At 44.1% G+C, this 13,727-nt stretch overlaps 1 long non-coding RNA gene across 1 annotated transcript; it reads right to left on the bottom strand.

Annotated features, from left to right (window-relative positions):
• Positions 1–6,496: 6,496 nt before the first annotated feature.
• Positions 6,497–13,704, bottom strand: LOC121134313. Its single transcript, XR_005871388.1, has 2 exons — positions 11,834–13,704; positions 6,497–6,760 (listed from the first exon to the last, which is right to left on the bottom strand). It is a non-coding gene; the product is annotated as an uncharacterized LOC121134313 (long non-coding RNA).
• Positions 13,705–13,727: the final 23 nt, after the last annotated feature.

Genomic DNA, 13,727 nt, shown 5'->3' with positions numbered 1-13,727 from the left:
CACTGTGGCGGGTTTAGAAAGGGTTGATAGAGGGTTTGTACAGCAAGAACTCCAAATGTCTCCCGCTTTCTCATTCTGTCACTTAACATTTTTCTCTTTGAGTCAATACTATTGATGATCAAGGTTGCCTAGCACCAGTCTGAGTGCTGGGTAGATCAACATCTAGTGGAAGAAAGTAGCCCTGATCCCTCACTTGACAGGATAGGGACTGAAAACGTTTCCCAAGGCTCTTTAGCCAAATTCTCATCTCCTTATGTTCTGCAAGACCAACATTTTTTTTTTTTGAGTATTGGTTATTTTACGGACTATTTCACAGTTGGGGTTTTCTGCTTTTGTGATGACGATAATGAAAGTGCAGTTATATATCTTCAAGTGGAAGACTGCAGGTAAAGCATCCTCGCATACTGAGGGCGCATGCATTCAGGGTGCATCACTAACTTAACCTGGTGACCTGCTGAGGTTATGTTTGTCAAATTTCCCTGAAACTTTTCCTCTGCCCACCTCCTTTTCTACACTGTACTCTTTAAAAGAAAATGAACTATGTGAAGCCCAAAGCTAGGGAGTTACACTTCACTTCTTTGAGAGGGAAAAAAAACAAAAACCAGGCTTTTACCTATATGAATACTCCGGGGTTAAATATTGTGCAAACCATTTTGGGATGTCAAATGTCCCTGCACTTCATGCACCAAGTGCAGCTAGTAAAACAAACTGAAAATGGCCCCCACATGTCTCCAGAATGACCCCTAGGGGTCAGTACTGCCCTGCTGAAACCACTAGCCTCAAGATTTCTGATTCTAGTTTCTTCAAAGCGAGTGTGACCTGGCAGCATTTACGAAGGGACGAGTACAGTCTACACTTCATTGCATTCCTGCTTAGAATGGAGGGTATTTTTCACCACTGATCAGCAGCTACTTGTCTGACCTCTTTGCCTTTGGAAGCCCTTCTGAACAGTGTTTTGCACAGTATTTTGTTAAATTGCATACTTAAAGTTAGGGCAAACTGATGGAATGTGCTAGTAACAGGCACAATGACGCAGTAGCACTAAGGACGCAATAACACCCGGATGACCCGGAAAATGGCCAGCTAGTGACAGTTAACTGAGCTTAACCAGACAGCACCCTTTGATGGAGGAAATGATGACCCAGCTCAGTCTAATCCCCAGTTAAGATAAACTGTACAGCAAATGCATAAACTTGATGGTAGCATATTAGCATAAAAATGAAGCTAGCAAGCATATTATCGAATATTTTAAAATGCTAATATCCAGGACTTTTAGAGCTGTAATTAAAGAGGTACTTCATAGATGTCATCAAACTACACATTAGAGCTGGAGGTAGGGCTAAGAGCAGTTGCTGCTCATGCTGAGGATCCCAGTCCAGTTTCCGGTACCCACAATTCACATCCACCTTTAACTCTAGCATCAGGGGATCTGGCACCCTTTTTCTGGTGTTTACACTGAAGAACACACGAGCACGCGCGCACACACACATACACACACACACATACAATATAATTTTAAAATAAAAAACCCTACAGGTTAGATTTACAATAGGCTTTAAGACTTTAAGGGTGTTAAAATGGTCTGCTCCTTTTATTCGGTTAATCCTGTGGTATTCTGTATGCTAGAATATAACCAGGGATTTTAAATTCTAAACTAAATGCAGCTTGTTGCTTGCATTACTTTTTTACAGTCGCAAAAAATAGTAGAGAAGCCCCCAAAAGAGGAAACAGTTAATTTTATAATGATAGAATGTTATCTTTTCTCATGTCATTTGAGCATTCAAACATCATTTTAGACCTTTAAAAAAAAAACAATGGAAGGATGCCATAAGGCAGTAAGTGAAGAGACAGAAAGAAATCTGTGTAGATCATGATCTTGATGTTAGCAAAATAAGAACCATAGAAAGACGGGGGAAATACCAAGTTAGGCTCATCACTAGCTACTAACTTCCTGCTATTGTTGTGAATTTTCAAAATTATTCCAAGTGAGCAACTATGACCTTACTTTTTAAAAATGCATTTTTAGTGCATGTGCATTGGTGTTTTGCCTGCTTGTAAGTCTGTGTGAGAACGTCTGATCCCCAGGAACTGGAGTTATGGACAGCTGTGAGCTGCCATGTGCGTGCTGGGAATTGAACCCTGGTCCTCTGGAAGATCAGTCAGTGCTCTCAACTGCTGAGCCATCTCTCCAGCCTGACAAGTATTACTTTCCAAATAATAAGAACTATTTCTTAATTTAACAATTATTATATTACCCCTTGAGAAAATGAGGTTTTTAAAAATGCTTGTCTAATCCAGGTGTAGTGGTGCATGCCTTTAATCCCAGCATTTGGGAGGCAGAGGAAGTGGATCTCTGTGAACTTGAAATCCAGGACAGCCAGAGCTACACAGTGAGACCTGTCTTGAAACAAACAAATCCAAAACAACAACAAATCCTTTTGTCTGACGCTCAAACTTTTCTTTTTTGGTTTTCTGAGACAGGTTTTCTTTGTGTAGCCCTGACTGTCCTGGAACTTGCTCTGTAGACCAGGCTGGCCTCAAACTCACCTACCTCTGCCTCCTCCTGAGTGCTGGGATTAAAGGTGTTGATTACCAAACCCAGCCCAAATTTCTATTCAGGAATGACAACATATTAAAGATTAGAAAATACATTATTTAAGTTGTATAAAACTTCATAGTTGAAAAGTTGTATTCTTTTTTTTTTTTTTTTTTTTTTTTTTTTTGGTTTTATGAGACAGGGTTTCTTTGTATTGTTTTTGAGGCTGTCGGTCCATCCCGGCCTCGAACTCACAGAGATCCGCCTGCCTCTGCCTCCCAAGTGCTGGGATTAAAGGTGTGCGCCACCACCGCCCAGCCTACTTGCATTTCTTAAAAGTTCAAATAGATTAAAAAAAACACTCAGGAAAGAAGTGGGCACATTCTCGTGCTCTCTGCTCAGTGTCAGCCGATTCCCGAGCATAGCACAGCCCTCACAGTCAGTACTCCTCAAACACACGGCTGATGTCACTCAGAAGCCAAAGACAGCTTGACTGCCCTTACAGATCCCCAGACAAATGACATCTCAGGACCGGGATGTTTCCTTTTTCTCAGTTCCAGGAAGACGTGGTCACAATGTAGGGACTCACTGCTCTCCAGGGCTGTCTTTCCTAGCTCCCCTCCCAGGTGACAGCTGCAGGTTTCAGGATGTTCAAAGACAAGAGCCATGTTCCTGCATGGCACCTCGGGAGCCTGTGGCTTAGCTGCTTAAATGGAGGTGGGCGATGAATTATCAAGCCAGGAAGGCAGGTGAGTTAATAATTTCAACATCATGTCATGTAATGATATAAAGATTTAATGGAGTGTGTACAGCATGATTGGGGGCACGAAACCATATTAGATGTCCTTGTAGAACAAGACTGAGTATACAAGACAGTTGTGTGTTGAGAACAATTATGATCTGTGGAGGCAAAGTGGACAGAACGGGACAGCAGAGAGCAAAGTGTCAACAGGGACAAACTAGGTTTGATATCAATACCTACCACCCTATGTGGGTCTGCCGGTGGCAGTTCCTAGCATCTGATGGCCTTGTGTGACTCTCACAGCTGGACACATGATCAGACTCACTTGGGTTTGTTTAACCATAGGTGTCTGGGCCCCACTGATGGGCTAGGTCTGCAGAGGGCTCTGTGGTGAGCTTTTATTTATTTGCTGTGGACGTGTGAGAGAGGGGAATAGGGATACAGAGAGGGTATCTTCCTCCTCCATTGCTACACCTGAGTTTTTGAAAAACACGGACTATTGCTGAATCTGGATTTCACCACTTAAGCTAGATGGCTGGTCACTGAGCCCCTGGGATGCACTTGTCTCTGGCGAGCTCAGTATCGGGGTTACAGATGACAAGGGCTACTACACCAAGATTTTTCACGTGGGTTCTGGAGGATCCCAAGGTAGGTCCTCATGCTTGTCCACCAGGCACCCTGACCACTGATCTACCTCCACAGCCTTATGATGAACACTTCTATTCCTAAGTTCCCATGTGGTGCTGATGAGGCTAGTCAGTCGTAGACCGCACTTTGAAGATGGTACCACTAGTTATCAATGTTCTCCGTGAATTGGTGGCTAAGCAGCCAGCACCTGGAGATGTTGTCACAGGAAGCACGGAAACTGCAGGTGGGAAGCAGAGAGTGCCGGATGGTTACCCTGGTAGGTGAGCACCATCCTTCCTGGGAGTTGTGGGAAATCATGACTGATTCAGTTGCTGTGATGTGGTGGGCTCAGTCTCCCTGTCAACCTCTCAGTGGATTGTGATTCTCAACAAGCTCAAGTGTAGACACTGTGTAAGCAATTGTTGCTGTTGTTTTTCCCAAGACAGGGTTTCTCTGTGTTACAGTCCTTAGTTGTCCTGGAACTCACGTTGTAGACTAAGCTAGTCTCGAATTCACAGAGATCCGCCTGCCTCTGCCTCCCCAGTGTTGGGATTAAAGATGTGCGCCACCAATGTCCAGCTTGGGTAAGCATTTCTATGTTTTGGATGAGTGGCCCTTGGTCTTTCTTCACCCATCTTCAATTTTCTTTTGAGAGTATAGGATGAGGAAGACATTGGCTGGGTGTCCATTGGCCTTCCCCTTAGAGTCCATGTTCTCATAACGTTCTCCATGGCTGCTCGTCAACTGTCCCTACGGGTTTGCTAGTCATCTATTCCAGGGAACCTCTCTTCCCATTGAACTGAGGAGCTTACTTATGCCACAGAACTTCCTACTTTCAGCTCTTCATCTGGTAGGTTTTCTGCCAGTACATAAGCTATTCCCCCACCATGTGCACTTCTCAGAAGAACCAATGTTACAGATCAGGAGAAACAGTTACCTCTGGGGAGGAGTGAATGGCAGTCAACCGGAAGCACAGAGCACAGGCACTTGGGAGGACACACAATGTTCCAATGTGTTCTCTTGTTCTTCTTTACTAGGCTACACTGTGGAAGTCAAACAAGCTGTGTTTGTGTGCCTTACTGGTCCTGTTAGACTTTAATACCAGTGCTCCTCCCTCAAAGGAACCTACCTTAAATGGGAGAAGAGTGTCAAGAGGAGCGCTCTGTAGAACAAAGCAGTCCTCCTGGGTCGATCGTGTTGCTGTCTCCTTACCATGGAGTCCAGTTAGTCACTGGAGAACACAGTCTGCTCTTTACAAGAATGTTTTTGTTTGTTTGTTTGGGGGGGGGGGGCTAGGGAGACTGCTAAGAGGCTAAAAGCACTAGCCACGCAAGCTGGGACCCACATTTAAGAACAGGGGTAGTGGTGGTGGATGTGGTGGCATGCATTTGTAATCCTGACACTCCTGTGGTAAGAGGGGAGGTGGATACAGGGGAATGGCCCAGAAGCGGGGAGGCCAGACAGCCTGGAGTACACAATGCTGAAGGCTGCCCTCTGAATGCCATGCGTGCACCCGGGCACACGCACAGGCAGGGCCTTCCTTGACATCGTTCCCTTCAACTCCATGAACGAACCTGTGATCACTAGTTCTAATCTGACTTCCCTAACTGTTCTGTCTCCAGGTTCTCTTCTCTTTGAATACAGACGAGATTTAAAAGGGAGCTGATTCCAGGCTGGAGATCTGGACTCCATTGCTAAAGGTGGGCACCAGGTTCAAGGGAGGGGTGGGAGGGGGACTGAATGGGAACCGTTTTGTGCCTGTGCCTGGAATAGACAATATTCCTTTAATACAATGTCCTCAGCATTGCCCTTTTTTATACACAGCCACATCTTTCTTTGGTGATGTCTCCCGCTTTCATGGCCTTAGCTATCACCTCTTTGATAAAAACCAGTTAAGGTGATAAAAAGATTAAAGCTGTAGCATAGGCAGAGCAAACACGGAAGTATAATTAATGCTCAGTACTATTTGGCTGACGTGTGTCTTGGTCTTCCTAGACTTGGGGAACGACACTGATAAGCTTATTTTCCCACATGGAGGAACGCCTTTAATGGTTACCATTTATGCGCCCTTCTGGTCCCACACCTCTTTCTATCTCCCGATCAGGGCATTCTTCTTTTTATGTCCTTGGTCTGTCACACTGACTGACTGCTTCCTTTTTATTTCTACCCTAAAGCAGCTCCTTTCAGATGCTGGCATATCATAACCCTCAAGAGAAAACAGCACACTGTATGAAAGAAGCCAGCCACAGAGGACCACAGACTGGATGGTTCTGTTCCTCTGAAATGTCTGGCGCTGGCAAATCTGCAGGGATGGGAAGCAGATTACTTGTTGCCTGGGGCTGGAATGAGGGGTGGGGAATAGGAAGAGACTTGACAAAGACGTTGGGATTTCTTTTCATTGCATTGAAAAGGCTTGAAGTTGGAACAGACGTTTGCAAAGCCTTGTGGACACACTAGAATCCGCTAAACTGTGCTTTTTAAACAGACTCATTCTAGTAAAGCTATTAGAAAAACCAAACAAAAGAAAAACCATAATGGCATAGTTGTGATCGGCTTTCTGTCACTAAAAATACAATACCAAGAAGAGATGATTAATTTACGAAGATCAGTTTTTATTTTTGTATATGTGAGCATGTGCATGTGTGTGGGTGCCTGTGGAGGCCAGAAGAGAGGGTGCTGGATCACCTGGAGCTGCAGTTGCAGGGAGTTGTGATCTGTCTGATGTGGGTGCTGGGAGCTCATCTCTGGTCCTCTGCAAGATCAGCAAGTGCTCTCACTCCTGGGCCAAACCCTTCCATCCCCAGAGGTAGTTTCAGAGGTTTTAGTCTGTGGTCACTGACCTAGTCGTTCTGGGCCTGTGGTGAGGCAGGGATAATGTGGTGAGGAGAGTTCCTTGTTTTGTGGTAGCTGAGAAGGAAAGACAGACCTTATTTTTATTACAAACTTTATTCTCCAAACCCAGTAAACTATGAGTCTGTAAGCAGACCAGCCCATTAGTAGGTCAGAGGTCTCACGATCCAATCACCGTCCAACAGGCTTGTCGCTTCATGCTGCTGTGCAGGGGATCGAGCCTTCAGTGTGCGTGGTTTGGGCGGTCTGACGTAAGCCACGCTGGTTGGTTGAGAGAGACTTCTGGCCTTCACCTAGCCGAGCAGGCTTTCATCCTAGGCTTCAGAGGGTCTGGTTTAGTTGCAACATGCATTTATGAAGAATTCCTATGTGCTGCTGCTCCTGAACCCCACACACAAGCACTGCTCTGCAGAAGGGGTGCCCTGCAGCAGAGCTGTGAGTCAAGCATGGCGAGCATGCCTGTGACCCCAGCTGCTCTGGGGACCCAGGAGGGAAATCACATTCCCCTTCTTTACTGAAGTGCAAGTTGTTCCTTTACAATTCAGTATATGTACATCTTTCTTATTAACTGAAAAATACTCCATAGTATATTTCATCATCACTCAGCTTACTTCTCTACTGACGAACACTCTAGGTGCTTCCATTTTAAAACACAGCCATTTGCTGGGTGGTAGCGGCGCACGTCTTTAATCTCAGCACTCAGGACAGTCAAGGATACACAGAGAAACCCTGTTCCCAAACCAACCAAACAACCAACCAAACAATTAATTAAATAAAAATGCAACTAGTATCAAAGTAAATATCCTCAGAGAGAGAGAGAGAGAGAGAGAGAGAAACTTTTACATTGGCAGATTCCAGGGAGAATGGGCTACCTGCAATATCTATAAGCAGGTATATTTCAATTGGAATAAATATTGACACATTCCTTTCCAAAGAAGCTGAGGAAGTTCACAGTCTCCTTTGACTCAATACACTGAGAACAAGTGAAACGGAATGCCTTTCCATGCTTTTTGGCAATCTTCATTTTTCTATTTTATGCAAAGCAGACTCGGTTCCTTTGCTCATTTTTTTTGGAACATTTGCCTTAGTGTTTTTTTTGACAAAGGTTTACAACCCTCTGTTTTTTCAGCAGCTATTTAATTTTGCTATATTAAACTAGGACAAATGTGAGAATCTAAAGTATCTTCCTCTTTACCCTACACTGGCTTTCCTCAGGGTAGCATATGCAAACGTTCTGTACAGAGCTACCTTTGGGTAGTTGTCAAACAACAACAAAAGGAGACTTTCTTAGAAACTCTCCAAAGAGAATTTCTGGTGATGGGTACCAATGTATCCAAGCCATTCTAACACTACTTTACCTGCCTGATTCATTCTAGAGGATTTCTAGACCAGCACAATCCAACAGAACTTTCTGCAATAACGCAAATGTTCCATATGCAAACGGTCCAACACAGTACCTACTGAGTTCTTAAAATGTAACTAGAGTCCGAGAAATGAATATTTAAACTGGAGGCTGCCATGCTGAGCTGCAGCTCTTGACTGTTAGCTCCCTGAAACCTGAACCTCACCTTCATCTCTGCCTCCCTCTGTGTCTGACTCAAAGTAGCCTGCACATGAAAAACGACAATAAGAAAGCCTAGGTGATGTGGAAGTCCTGTGTCAATAAAGCACTGCTGGCCAATAGGAATCTAGATAGGTGGGACTAGGAGTCCAGGAGGACTCTGGGAAGGAGATACACAGAGAGTCAAGATGTAACGCCATGGGGTAGGAAGCCCGGAACTATTCTCCGGTAAGAGACATACTTAGATTAACAATTATGGGGTAATTACTTAAGTCAGAGCTAGCCAGTAAGAAACAAGCAAGGCCAACAGCTTCAATAATTAATATAGCCTCCTGTGTGTTTATTTGGGACTGATGCGGCTCTGGAACCAGGCTGGCGGGAAGGCTTCTCTCAAGGAAAAGGTTTCTCTTTACACCTAGGCAATCACTAATTGTTTAAGGTTCTTGGTATATATACTAAGAAACAAAGAGGGACTGGACAGATGGCTCAGTGGTTAAGAGCATTGGCTGCTCTTTCGGGAGTCCTGAGTTCAATTCCCAGCAATCACGTGGTAGCTCAGAACCATCTCTAATGAGATCTGATGACCTCTTCTGGTGCGCAGGCATACATGTAGATAGAGCACTCACACACAATAAAATAACTTAAAAAAAGAAATGATGAAATGCCAAAATTCAAGTATTAAAATGTGGTATGCTGTAATATTTGCCTTGCACTTACATGATGCCTTACTATCTTATGCTAATTTTAGGATTAAAATATTCAACCACTGAGGTAACTGGTTTCTGATAACTAAGAATAGTCATCACACTCAACCACTCTCAGTCATTACCTATATAAATATTACAGACTTATTAAGACAACAATGAGTCTTTTATGATCTTTCATGTCCTTTCTATTAAATATACGTATGGAAACATATGTACTACAGAACATGATAGGTTATCAGTCTGTGGGACAGAGCGGAGTTATAAGCAAAGACTAGGGTACACAGAGAATTAGTCTTTGAAGTTCAAGCCTCCTAGATGATAGATAGCATCAAGAGAGATAAGAGAAACTGAGGAGACTGGAGAACTTGAGACTTGTTCACTATGATTTCATTTGTCCATCTCCGTCAGAAGAAAAAGTGGAAGGAATGTTATCCTCCAGAGTTGCAAATACTGTTGAAACTTCTCAGAAGATAACTCATTGTTCCTGTTCTTACTGAACACAGGAGAACTCATTAGGCACAGTCCTCCCAGTCTGAATTGAGGGCAGAAGGCTACACTTTATGCATTGGATATCTATCATAAGCATATTTGCCATTTATTTTCCCCAAACAACTGAGGACGGCTGCAACTACACAGAGAGTGCACACATCTATACATGATTCCGGGCAAGCAAAACCTAAACATGCTTGGATCAGGAACAAACTAGAATGCGGATATGCAGGCCATGACTTCATACCTGGGCACTCAATCGCAGTCACATATATGTTTCCTTATGAACCCAGGGCATTGCATGTGTTAAACTGCACTGCATTCCTAGCCCAGAGCCACAAATGTGACTCAGTGCTTCATGTCAGCCAAGTTGAAAAGAGGAACCATGGAGCCATACAGCACACACACACACACACACACACTCACACACACACTCACACACACTCACACACACACTCACACACACACTCACACACACACTCACACACACACACTCACACACACACACACACACACACCACAGTCACTCGAGGCGAGTCACTTCATGACACTCGGCCTTGAAAGAAATGTCCTATGGGATTTCCTCTGGGGAATGCAAAGCCATGGAGTCCACAGTAAGTCTTACAGGACAGGCATTCATAGGTTCTGGGGGGGCTGTTCCTTCTGGGGAGGCATGATACTTGACAAACTGGTGCAACACCCATGGCAGTGGGCAGGAAGGTTTGTGAGCGTGGGTTCAGGACAATATGGACAAGCATGTTTTCTGTGGGATCAGCAAGCATCATGTGCTTGTCTAAAGACAGATATGCACCATTCAGAATCCTATCAGCAGATGGGAAGGGGGCCGACAGCTCTTTATGAAGAGTGAGCCACCTCATGTGGGGACTGTCAACTTTACATAACCATTCCTGTCTCTATGGTGGTCGCTGGAGGGGCACAGACAATCTAGGAATTTTCATAAAACCAGGTGTCTAAAATAACGTGGGAAAAATGTTCAAGTTTTATGCAGTAGAACAGGCCTATAAACTCACAGGTTATTTTCTCTTCCTTTTTTAAAAGTTCACATTAGTTGCCAATATTTCGAGATAAATAGATTTCAAGTCTGACAATGTTGGATGCTTCTATTATACCTCATGGCAAAATCTGCTAAGTGGGGTACAGAACACTGCCCATATGCTTCAGCTATTTAGGTACTGAAATGCTGATGCGGGATGATGGAAGATTTGGATTAATTTTTTTCAAGAGAATATTGGTATACTCATTAGATTAGTATGCACATGCATGTATCTCTGTTGTGGGTATGTGCCTATGAGACCACAGAAGTTTGGTGTCCAGAAGAGGGCGCTGGATCTCCTGAAACAGATGTTATAGGCAATGAGCTGCTCCACTTGAGTGCTGGGAACCAAACTCAGGTCCCCCCCACCCCCAAAGCTGTCTCTCCAGCCTCACTGCTCACTTTATTTATTTATTTGTTTTTTTGAGACAGGGTTTCTTTGTATCGTTTTGGAGGCTGTCCTGGAACTCGCTCTGTAGACCAGGCTGGCCTCGAACTCACAGAGATCCTCCTGTCTCTGCCTCCTGAGTGCTAGGATTAAAGGCATGCGCCACCAACGCCTGGCTCATTGTTCACTCTTGACTGTAAGAAATCTGAATGGGCTCTTCCAAAACGTATAGCTACCAGCCAAGTGACTGGTTAATAAATACACCTGGGAAGATCCCATACAAAACATACCCACCTTGGTTAAAGAAAAAAAAGACCCTTAGGCATGAGTCGTGTAAGTCATGCTTTCTAGCACCCTTCCATGCAAACAGGAATCACATGGCATCAGCAGTGACAGTGAATGGGTGCAAGCATCAGGGATCCTGGCCCGATATATCACTTACTAATTTTGTGAACTTGAGTGATTACTTAAACTTTCCGTGATGTAGCTTTCTGATTTGTAAGTATTGTAATTAATAATGTCAGCTACCTCAAAGGGCTGTTATGAGACTTGAACGAGCTGGTGATGCCTGTAACACATTGAAACAGAAGCAGCACAGGTGCAGGAACTGTGTGCCTGGCATGTAAGCATCATTATTACAGTAAATACTACAATGCATGGGTGTTACATTAGCAGTATGGAGAAAGAGCATTTAAGTCATCAGGACTCCGACGGAACGTTTCCTAGAAAGGAACTGCCTGTCATGGATCTAAACCTTGGTTTAGTAATTGTTTTACCCTTATATAGCCTGCTATAGTATGCCCACACCTTAACAAAAAAATACAAACCAAACCAAATAATCAAAAAAAGTCCATTTATGGCAACTAGGTATCTACCCACCTGTTTGTCTCTGCTCCAAATCGAATAGCTTGCATAACTGAGTGATTGCCATAGTTGTCTGGACAGAAGTAGCACAGCTCATACTAACTTGCAAGTGTTTGGTGAAATGGCCTTAGCTGGATATTTAAGGATCCTGTTATAAACAGTGTGTGATTTTCTCTGTTCCTTCCATGAGCTTCAGATACTCTTCTTTCCGAGTTGGAAGTCACAAATCCTTGGGCCACTCTGGATAACTGATGCGACTCTCTTTATAGATGATACCAGTTATATAACTGAATTGCATAACCATGTTTCCCACTTCATGTCCCTGCCCGGAAGCCCTGAGTACATTTGCTCACTCGGCATTTGTAACTGAGTGGATTGGTGTGCAGATCTCTTTCCAGTGGTATGGTAGTTTCCCATCCTCACCTTAACAAAATATGTGAGATAACCATATTTGTTCTAGCTCACAATTACAGAGGTTTCAGTCTGGTATTCATGGGCTCCATTGTTTTAGGCATGTGGAGTGACGGAGTGCATGTCGGAGCAAAACCACTCACCTCATGACAAGGATGCAAAAAGAAACAAAAAGGCCAGGCTCCCACAATCCCTTTCAAGGGCACACATTTTAATGTTCTCAGGACTAAGCGTTTCTCATCAGTCACAGACCTGTGCTGTTTGGCTGTTGGACATTTTCCTCTAAATGTTGAGGGCCCCTCCATCAGACCATAGTCACAGTGCCTAGTCTGTGAAGCAGCCTGACACACTGTGTGCTTTCTCTTTTCTAGATAAAGGAGAATGCACCAGGACACTGTCACCTTTATTGTTGATGGTGCTGGTTTCTTATGGCTGTTGTGGTAAGTTAGTACAAACTGAGTGGCTTAATAACAATTCATGTTAAGTGTTCTAGAAGTCAAAAGTCCTAAACTCAAGAATCCAGGTGCGTGTCCTATCCAGTTTCGATAGGCTGCCTGTGGCACAAATTCTAGTTGGTATTAATAATAAAAACACAGAGTCAGATACTGGGGTTCAAGCTGAAGACTACAAGAGCAAAGTGGCCAGCCACTTGAGAATTCTCACCTCTACCAATGCTCAGACCAAAGGGTGATCCTGTACTCAGGATGCATGTCCAGACTGCACTGAGCTCCTGTCTCCTCCTGCCTTATAGTCCTCTCTAGTCTGGGATTAAGACACGTCACTCCAAGTGCTGGGATCACCTTTGTGTGCACTCTGTTTCTCTTTTAGCCTGAGTCAATTTTGTGTAGCCAGAGCCATCTGCCTCTGTCTCCCAAGTGCTGGGATTAAAGGCATGCACCATCACTGTCTGGCCTCTATGGCTAACTAGTGTGGCTAGCTCTACTCTGATCTTCAGGCAAACTTTATTTGTTAGATCATAAGCAAAGTGTCACCACAGGCCTGCACTCCTTTGGTCCATTTTCCAGGCTAACTGGGCAGTATCTTCAAGTCTCTGTGACCTCTACTTCTCTCACATCCTTCCCGACTCTGATGTTCTTGTCCCCAGCCAGGGGGCCTATTCGGGCATCTTATGTCTGTCTGCCACATTCAGAACATATTAGCAGATTATGGAGATGGGGGGAATGTTATTCTGTAAAACACGACTCACAAAGTTAGAACTGGGTGTTACCTGTGGGCAGTTTCTTAGCGTGAAACCCTAGGATTTGCTTTATATTCCCTGGACTAGGCACCTTCATCCCGCCACACACCAACAATTTCTTCGAAGACTTCCTATGCTCAATTCGCTCTTTTAAATGTACCAATCTGGAAGTTAATTCTCTGAGGAAAGGTAAGCTGGGACATGTGTAGCAAAGGCTAGAAGTATGAAATTAGTGGACATCGTTCCACATGAAAGATTTGAGCGGAGTGTGTCTCCCCAGATGACATACTTATTCACTAA

The sequence above is a fragment of the Mesocricetus auratus genome, unplaced genomic scaffold, assembly GCF_017639785.1.
Source record: "Mesocricetus auratus isolate SY011 unplaced genomic scaffold, BCM_Maur_2.0 Super-Scaffold_100027, whole genome shotgun sequence".
Classification (NCBI taxonomy): Eukaryota; Metazoa; Chordata; class Mammalia; order Rodentia; family Cricetidae; genus Mesocricetus; species Mesocricetus auratus.
The sequence above is the reverse complement of the archived record's forward strand: the minus strand, read 5'-3'. Positions and strand labels throughout refer to the sequence as shown.